Raw genomic sequence first — 10,552 nt, 5'->3', positions numbered from 1 at the left:
AGACCTGCACCACGGAAGGGTGCCAGCTCTTCGGAGACACGTTCCTCAGACTGAAGGGGAAGGTTCCACAGTGATGGAAAAGGAAAATGATTCAAATTCCAGGTAGTTGATGACGGCATTAAAAACAAAAATCCCCCCGAGAGAGGTGTAAGGATTTAAAAAAACTGTCAACGCGTAAGAGACTTCAGCCGCCTTTACGAAAGAGGAAGTAACCTCAAGGCCAGAAGGAGTCACTGCTGCGCATGTGCTAGCTGGGAGCGGGTCTGGGCGTGGCGCCAGGGAGGTCTGGAGTTGCGCTAGCCGGGTTTCTAATCCTGACAGATTGCAAAGTGCGTCTGATTGGCTGGCTTGGACTTGGTGTGGGAATACCGGGTCTGTGTCTACACTCGGGATGATAATGCCTAAAGATTGAACATTCTTTCTTTGGCTCAGTAGCCTTCACGTAGCCAGGCGAACTCAGTTTTAAGGAACAAAAAGTTGAGACAGACACTTGTTTTCTTGAATCATCGGACACGTAGCAGCCAGATACGGTCAGGCCGTGGTTCCCTGTCACGGAATTAGCGGCCTCTAGGGAGAGATGCCCTAATATAAATCCCATCAACAACTCTAAGGTGTAAGTACTCCTCCCCATTTTACAATTGAGCCCTCTGATGTACAATACAGGGAGGTGTAAGTCACACAGCTATTAAATGACCGAACTGGGATTTGACCCTGCTAGTGTGACTGGCCTTTACACTATTCTGCCCCCCTTCTGAATGGAGCGAGGCAGAGAAGTCTTCCTTATTCCATACAAAGAGGGCATTGAGGATTCTGGATAGAGGTATTATTTTAGGTGCAGCTACTACAGTCTGGAGGCCTAAGGTGCCTCTTAACTGTTCTTTTTATTTGCTACTTGATTATATGGTAACTGTATAGGAGTAAACAATATATCAAAGTTTGGCTCCCATGGAAAACGGGTTGGGGAACAAGGGAGGGACAGACATTAATAAAAACTAGAAAAACTATGGAGAACCCCTCCACAAAATGTCATGTATATAGAGCCAGACCATGAGGGCCCTGTGGGTTAGTTTGAAGTTTTGATTAACGGAAGAACAATTGGAAACTGACAGAATTTTTAGTAGAGGTCTGTGTGTGTATGTGTATATGTATGTAATGATTAAATTTTAGATATGAAAATTTCTCTGGTTGCAGTGTGAAAAATGGAGTAGAAGCAGGAAGACCAGTTGGGCTACTACAGTAGCCCAGGCAAAAGACACTGCTAGAAATAGTTAAGTAACAGTAGACATGGAGAAAAGAAACAGGAATTGAGATGTATTTTGGAAGTAGAATTGATAGACTTGCAGATGAAGAAGAGTAATTAAGGATAAATTTTGAGGCTTTGGCTTGAGCCCCAACTGTCTACCATCTAGGTGGATGATGATGCCATTTACTGAGCATGAGAAGAGTTAACTAAAGTGTAGCTAGATTAGAGACTGTAGGGGAGGAAGGAACACATTAAAGTATCTATTCAGTATCCATGTTTCAAGTAAGCAGTTGGATGTGTAATTATGGCATTCTGGAGAAACATCAACACTAGATACATATGTAACATCAACACATATAATATTTATATCCAAGGTATAAGAGTGTAGGTAGAGAGAAAGGGGACCAGTATTGATCCATGGGGCATGCCAGTGTTGAGAAATTGAGAGGAGGAAGAACAAGGCAATACTTTTTCTCTTGGCACTTACATTCTAGTAATAAAGACAGACTAAAACATGTAGATAAGTAAGTAAATGACTTCCTTTTGGAGAGTAAATAAGTGCTTTGAGGGAAAAAAAACAGAAATAGACCCAGGGTAGAGGGATAAACTGATTGGAGAGGGCATGCTGCTTTAAACACTCCTTTACAGGCTTTTCCCTGCATCTCTGATAATTATTATTATGTATGATTAGCATATAGTAGACATATATAAATATTCAGTGAATGAATGCATGAATGGATTAACTTTAATATTACCACTGCCACCTATGGTCAAGAATTGCTACATGGGTCATCAAGATAAATTTAGTGTCTTTACTATAATTGAGATACCACAGCTCAGTGAAATAAGAACATGACAGAATTTTATTTTCTCTTAATTACTTTTAGTTGTACTCAATTAAATCTGCCTTATCCTTCCCTTGACAATAGCTCAGGCAGATTTCATAATGTCTTGGTCATTTTCAGTTACTAACAGTTCAAGTCGATTTGAAATGTCAACTTCAAACTCTAATAAGGTGACGCTTTTTACCCTCCCCTCATATAAGGCTTGACCTGAGGGATAGGAAGAAGATGTAATTTGCTTTCATCTCTGCCATGTTTAAGTGGAAGTGGGTGTGGTCTGCTTTGAGTTGCATTTTTCTCATTTCCTTTTCTTGGTATACCCCAGAGGTTCCCAAACTTTCTCAGCTCCTGGTGCCCTTATTGTCTCAGTAATTTTTTTCACAGCATCCCTAGGTGCCACCTTGTTTCCTGTTACCCCTTGATTTTTAAGAGGCACTGCCACCTGGGCTGACTCCGTAAGGTTCAGCAATTATTCCATATATTCCTCTACTTTTTCCGACTTCCAAGTTAGGTGCAACCGAGTGATTCATTCTGGTCAGTGGGCTGTTATGAAAGCAACATTTGTCAATTCCAGACTATAGTACAGAAGAGGGGGTGTGAAAGCAGTGATCCTGGAGGCCACATATTGAGGTCAAAGAGCTGTGAGGTAAACACTGCATAGACTACCTGGTCACCACATCAATGACAACTTCCCTACAAAAGTGCTTGACCCCCTCCAAACCTTGCGTAAGTAAGAAATAACTTTTATTAACTTTTATTATGTAAATACACTGATAGTTTAGGGTTAATTAATTCTTTTTATTTTTTTAATTTTATTTTTTTTCCATAGCAAAGCCCATTCTTTCACCAGTAAAAATACACTCTGATGGTTCATTTTATGTGTCAATTTGACTGGCCACAAGGTACCCAGATTAAACATTATTTCTGAGTGTGTCTCTGAGAGTGTTTCTGGATGAGATTAGCATTTGAACTGTTGAACTCATTAAAGTAAATTGCCCTTTCCTATGTGGGTGGGCATCATATATCCATTGAGGGCCAGAATACTACAAAAGGTGGAGAAAGGAAGAATCACCCTTCTTTTCCTGCCTCACTGATTAGGCTGAGACATCTCATTTCATCTTCCACAATCAGACTGGGTTCTACACCATGAATTCCCCTTGGTTCTCAGGCTTTCAAACTTAGGCTGAATTACACAACCAGCTTTCCTGGATCTCCAGCTTGCAGATGGCAGATCATGGGACTTTTCAGGCTCCATAATCACATGAGCCAATTCCTCATGATAAGTATCCTTTTATTTATATATATATTTATATTTTAAAAGTACATAAATAAATATATACATGTATCAATAAATATATATTTTAATGTATAAGTATATAATATTTTATTTTTTAATAAAATATAGATATAAATATAATATATACTTTTATTTTTATTTATTCATGTATAAAAATTATATACATAAATTAAAATGTAATTGTTATTTATTTTACTTTTATTTATAAATTTTTAGTTTATTATACATGTGTAATACTATATATAATATATTCTTCAATATGTTTTTATTACCACAGCCAGAATGATTCTATTATGCCCTCAGAACTCTCCAGTGGCTTTTCCTCTCACTTAGACTAAAAGCTAAAATTCTTCCTTTGATTTCTAAGAGCTTATATGATCTGGCTCCACCAATGTATTACTTTTGTGGCTTCATCTATTCTTTCCCCCTCCTTCACACTTCACTATAGACATACTAATCTAGCTGTTCTTAAACTCTTCAGACACATGACTCAGATCTTTGTAGTACTTGCTAAAACTTTGAAAAAATGCTTTTCCCACAGATATCTGCATTTTGGCTCCCTTTCTTCAGGTGCTCAAATGTTATCTTTTAACTAAATTGTTTGTTGTCAGTCAACACCATCTCTGCCTCTTCTGTTCTCTGTGTTGCAGCGGCTGAAACACAGGAAACCAGATTTTTCATTATTTTTGTTGTCTATTGCTGTGTAATAAATCGCCCCAAAACTTTGTAGTTTAATACAACCACTATCAAAGACTTTTCCTTTTCTCAAGGCAGAATTTGTCTTCATTACATTTATTTTTATACTAGAAATCATCATATATAAATTTGAGTGTGTATATAGTTTCCTTATTACTGGTAAGCTCCTTGAAGATAGGAATTGCTGTATTCATCTCTGTATCCTCCAAGCATTAACATAGTGCCTTAGAAGTAGATTAGTAGTCACTGAATGTTAAAACATGTAAATTAATATTACTCACAAAAAACTAAAATATATCCTGCTGGCAACTAGCGATTGCATACTCATTGATTTGCATGATGACTTTAAGAAACCAGGCTAAAGAGTTCACTGAAAAATTATCACACTGGTCAAAGACAAAATGTCAGTATTATTCTGTGTTACTTATTGAGTGATGATTATGTGTGGATCTCACGGTTAGTCATTTGTAGATTTACTCCCTGTGTAAAATAAACAATTTACATAGCCATGAAATCTTATGTTGGTGTGCATATGAGGGCAATTTTTGTCATCAGCTTTCAGAAAAATAATCCTTAATATTTGTTTAAATAACATGTAAACATGCCTTTTAACCCAGCAATTCTGTTTTCAGAATCTGTGTGAGACAGCTGGTGCTGCCATAACAAATACCATAAACTGAGTGGGTTATACAATAGAAATTTATTTTCTCATAGTTCTAGAGGCTGCAAGTCCAAGATCAGAGTGTCAGCATTGTCAAGTTCTTGTGATAGCTCTCTTCCCGGCTTGCCTTGCTGCTGTGTCCTCACATGGTGGAGAGAGAGAGAGAGTGAATGTTCTGGAGTAACTCTTATAAGGGCATTAATTCCATCATGAGGGCCCCACCCTCATGATCTCATCTAAACCTAATTACCTCCCAAAGGCCCCATCTACAAATACCATCACGTTGGGTGTTAGATCTTTAACATATGAAATTTGAGGGAACATAATTTAGTCCATAGCAGAATCTATCTTATACAAATAAAAACATTTGTATGTAACCAGATGGCTCATTGGTTTAACTTACTCAAATCTCATGGCGCTACCAAATATATATATATATTTTTTTTCTTTTTTTTTGATTTTTAATTAATTTGATTTTTTTTCCTAAGACCCAAATCAAGCTTTCCTTTGAGACCTAACAACTTATACCTGTCACTCTACAGCTGAGTTGACTCGGTGGTAAGTAAGCTAGCTTTCTGCACATTAACCTTATGCATACATAATTCTACCAGTCCCTTTATGGATTTAAGATTTCTCTTTTAGAATAAATGACTTCAAGTCTCTGGAAGTAATGTGGAATAAAACTGTCACTTAAAAATATATTCATGATCTGTTTTTGCAAAACCTTTGGCTGATATAATCATCTATCTTTGTATTATGAATATGTGGGTACTGACAGCTGCTCATAATGTGTAAATCTACCGTAATCCCAGTTCAGTGACATAACACGGTTCTAAATAAATTTTACCTTCAATTTCTTCAAAATATAAATCACAGCAACAAGTATATGTATATTTTACAGCTTCAAACATGTTTTATTGGCTCTCCCTTCCCTGACATGTTCCTTAACTTTCCTACTCATTTTGATTTTAAAAACAAACCATTATCTATCATTCAGTCCAATTAAAATACTAAGCTCACTTCTAAGCTTATACCCTTCTCTAAGGAAATCTGTAGTGGAGTCAGTACAGATTTCCTCAGAGAGGACTTTGCCACTGCTCTGGAAATAGCGTGCCTCTTCACCTACCCATCACTAATCACTTACTTGCCTTATTAATTTCTTGGCATATAACAGCCTAGAAATTATATATTAATTCTTATGTGTGTTTGTGTGTGCATGCCTGTATGTGTTTATAATATAAGCTCCATGACATTAGAGTGTCTATCTTGTCTTTGTTTTATTTGCTTCTTTATCTGCAGGCCAAACATAGTATCTGGTACATTGTAGGAGTTTGGTAAATATTTGTTGAATGAATGGATGTTGTCCAGTCCTAATATTATCTTGCTTGCATATATCACAGTTTCAGTTTTACATTCAGGGGCAATTAAAAGCACAGATTTGGGAGTGAAACAGTCTGAGTTTTATAATCCTGCTCTACTCTCACACCTAGGGGAAGTTACTTAACCTCTCTTCTTCTGTTTTCTGTTATGTAAAATGAAGATAATGTCTTTATCATAGAATTGTTATAAGTATTAAATGAATTATTCTGGCACAGAGTCGGTGCTATAGAAGTGGTTATATTTGTTATTTTTATATTTAATTGGTGATTATTTGAATAATTTCTATCTTTCCCACTACAGTTTTAGGAACCACATTAATTTTTTCCAATCATTGTATCTCCACATCCCAGCTCATAATAGGAACTCTATAAATATTTGTTGGGGGAAAAAAAAAAGAATGGTTGAAGTTTTGAGGCAATGCATGCATGTTTGTGTGCCCTAAGTGAGTTCCCGTATTCTGTAGTTACAAGTCATTGTCACTAGATGGCAAGCTTGTCCTAGGCAAGGCAAATGTTTGCATTAAGCCATCAAACTGAAGAATGAGGGTGCAAGGTAGGGGGAAATGTCACATATGCGTTTCTTAGGTTGGTGAGATGATAGGAAGATGAAAGTTTAAGCATAAAATAAAAATTACCTGTTTTTATTTTGCTTCATTTCTACCCTTCTGACTAGCTCATCTTTTGCATAGTAATGTATTTCTGTCATTCCACTGACCTCTTATTATTATATTCATAATTTCTGTTAAAAACAATGTTTAAAAAGGTCTCTTATACTATTCATTATTAACAAGAGTTTCCTAATTTTTTCAACCTCAAACCCTTTCCCTGCTGTTTTCAAAATCTATTATGATTTTGGCTGGGACATAAGTTTCTCTATATCTTATATCCTCTATTCTTCATTCTTGAACAAGTCTGTCATTTATTTTTTTTCTGATTATTGGTCACTCAACATTCATGGGAAGCACATGTCTTTTTTAAGTATATAAATTTATTATTTTTTTCTCCCAGTTTTATTGAGATATAATTGACATACAGTTCTGTATAAGTTTAAGGTATACAACATAATGAATTGAATTACATACTTCATGAAATCATTACCACAATAAGTTTAGTGACCATCCATCATCTCATATAGGTACAAAATAAAAGAAAAAGAAAAAAACCTTTTTTTCTTGTGATAAAAACTCTTAGAATTTACTCTATTAGCAACTTTCATATATAACATACATCAGTGTTAATTATATTCATCATGTTGACCATTACATCCCTAGGACACTTATTTATCTTCTAACTGGAAGTTTGTATCTTTTGACCACCTTCATTCAATTCCCCCTTCCTCAACCCCCTGCTGCTGGTAACCAAAAATCTGATCATTTTTCTATGAGTTTGTTCTTTTGTTGAAGTATAATTGACATCCGACACCATGTTACTTCCTGGTGCACATCATAGTGATTCGATATTTCTATACGTTACAAAATGATCACCACAATAAGTCTAGTTGCCATCTGTCACCATAAAAAGATGTTATATTATTATGACTATATTCCCCACAATGTTACCTTTCATCCCTGTGACTCATTTATTTTGTAACTGGAACTTTATACCGCTTAATTTTCCTCACCTATTTCATTCATCTCACCACCCCTCTCCCCTCTGGCATCCACCTATTTGTTCTCTGTATCTGTGACTCTGTTTCTGTTTTGTTATGTTTGTTCATTTGTTTTGCTTTTTAGAATCCACAATAAGTAAAATTATACAGTGTCTTTCTCTGGCTTATTTCACTTAGCATAATACCCTCTAGGTACATCCGTGTGTTGCAAATGGCAAGATTTCATTCTTTTATGGCTCAGTAATATTCCAGTGTGTGTGTGTGTGTGTGTGTGTGTGTGTGTGTGTGTGTGTGTATATCACAGCTTCTTTATTCCTTCATCTGTTGGTGGGCCTTAGGTTGCTTCCATATATTGGCTATTGTGAATAATTATGCAGTAAACATAAGGTTGCATATATCTTTTTGCATTAGTGTTTTCTTTTTCTTTGGGTAAGTACCCAGAAGTAGAATTGCTGGGTCATATAATAGTTCTATTTTTAATTTTTTGAGGAAACTTCATACTGTTTTCCATAGTGCCTGCACCAATTTGCATTCCCACCATCAATTTCAAGGATTGCTTTTTCTCCACATTCTGGCCAACACTTGTTATTTATTGTATTTTTGGTAATAGCCATTTTGACACATGCGAGGTGATATCTCATTGTGGTTTTGATTTGTATTTCCCTGATGATTAGTGATGTTGAACATTTTTTCATATGTCTTTTGGTCATCTGCATGTCTTCTCAGGTCCTCTGCCCATTTTTTAATTGGGTTGTTTGGGTTTTTTTGATGTCAAGTTTTTTTTATGTCTTGTATATTATCCCCTTATCAGATATATTGTTTGCAAATATCTTCTCCCATTCAGTAGGTTACCTTTTCATTTTGTTGATAGTTTCCTTCGCTGTGCAAAAGCTTTTTAGTTTGATGTAGCTCCATTGTTTATTTTTCTTGTGTTGCCCTTGCCTGAGAAGACATATCCAAAAAATATTGCTAAAACATGTCAGTTAACATACTGCCTATGTTTTCTTCTAAGAGTTTTATGATTTCTGGTCTTACGTTTAAGTCTTTAATCTATTTTGAGTTTCTTTGTTTTTTTTTTTTTTAAAGATTTATTTATTGATTGATTACTATGTTGGGTCTTCGTTTCTGTGCGAGGGCTTCCCCCAGTTGCGGCAAGCGGCGACCACTCTTCATTGCGGTGCGCGGGCCTCTCACCATTGCGGCCTCTCTTGTTGCGGAGCACAGGCTCCAGACGCGCAGGCTCAGTAGCTGTGGCTCACGGGCCCAGCCGCTCCGCGGCATGTGGGATCCTCCCAGACCAGGACTCGAACCCGCGTCCCCTGCACTGGCAGGCAGACTGTCAACCACTGCGCCACCAGGGAAGCCCTGAGTTTCTTTTTATACATGGTGCAAGAAAGTAGTCCAGTTTGATTATTTTGCATGTAGCTGTCCAGTTTTCCCAATACCATTTTTGATCTCTTCCAGTTAGTGTACCATCTTGGGGAAAGAACAAGTTAGGTTCAATGCTATTATGCTTGTCTAACTTTACCTTTGTTTAGCAAAATTATCAGTAAGGACCTGGTGGAAAAGAAAGTGTTGAAAAGCCTACAAATTAGATAGTCAACTTCTGAATGATCAATTTTGGGGGGAATTCTGGAAATTAATTTTATAAATATCAATTAATTAAATTGATTAAATGTATGCATATTCTTTGGTAAATTAAATTTGCCCAAAAAAATGAAAAATGTGGTCATGTAAAAATGAATAATAGTACTTTGAGACAGTAGTAAAAGTTTTCATTATAGTAATATTTAGACAGTATAATTATTTTCTTGTTTATTTTTTGAAAAAATTAAATACTGAAAAAAGTCAACTTTTGTAAAAAATTATAAATAATAATTTATTTATTTATAATCTTTTCCCTTTGTGCCTTAATGTGATGTATTACTGGCCAAAAGACAGAAAATTTGTGAATTTTCTTTCAACTGCTAAAGGAAAGATTTTTTCCTTCCTTCTCTCTACTTAGTAAGAAAAGTAATTATTGCTTAATTGTCTACTTGATTAGAATGACTTAAAATGAAAGGAATATAAATTATTTAATTGTTAACATTTTTTTTCAAGTTAATCCAGATTTGGTACAATTAGCAATGTTGGTAGAGATTCAGATATACTGATAGTCTTTCTCAGGTTAAATGGTTCAAAGTGGGAAAAAAATTCAGTGATGGTGATTTCCTATACCTTGGGAAGACTTACAGTATAAATTCCAAGTCTTGCATTGACTTAGACCTCCTCTCTATTCCCTCTACCCCATTCCCAACTTCTCTTGCAAACCAGACTCATAAAATTGTTTTACATTCAACTTAAGAGAGGATTTATGAGTTGACCTATTTTAGTGAGAAGGCATCCTCCAAGTAAATTTTCCAAATATATTACTGTCTCATAAATATCTTAGATTTAGTCAGTCTAAGAACTTACATTTTTAAAAACAACTATAACTTAGTTCAGATTAATATATTACTGTTTTCCAAAAGTAGTATATATTTATTGTTGAAACTCTATACTGATTAGCAAATGAAAGAAAGAAAAAGTGTAACCCCACCAACTATTAATAATTAATAATTAGCATTTTTGTATAATTCCCTCTACTCCTTTATCTACCTATATTATACACATGTATTTGTAAAAATTGAATATTATGATTCATATGAGTTTGTAATTTTTAGTAATGTGTTACAGACTTATTTTTGTGTGATTATACATTGTTCTTCAAATCATGTTTTATAGGATCCCAATACATTGATTTAACCAATTCCTTTATTATTTGCCTTTATTGTATCTTAAAATAC

At 35.3% G+C, this 10,552-nt stretch overlaps 1 long non-coding RNA gene across 4 annotated transcripts in view; it reads left to right on the top strand.

The window, feature by feature from the left end:
- The first annotated feature begins 8 nt into the window (after positions 1 to 8).
- The window catches only part of LOC132368343 (uncharacterized), a 260,900-nt gene continuing 250,356 nt past the window's right edge, over positions 9 to 10,552 (top strand). For all 4 annotated transcript variants that reach the window (XR_009504081.1, XR_009504082.1, XR_009504080.1 and 1 more), the window contains exon 1: positions 9 to 102. This is a non-coding gene — a long non-coding RNA (uncharacterized LOC132368343). The remainder of the gene's footprint in view (positions 103 to 10,552) is intronic.

Source organism: Balaenoptera ricei, chromosome 1 (assembly GCF_028023285.1).
Source record: "Balaenoptera ricei isolate mBalRic1 chromosome 1, mBalRic1.hap2, whole genome shotgun sequence".
Taxonomy (NCBI): domain Eukaryota; kingdom Metazoa; phylum Chordata; class Mammalia; order Artiodactyla; family Balaenopteridae; genus Balaenoptera; species Balaenoptera ricei.
This window is presented reverse-complemented; position numbering and strand designations above follow the sequence as displayed.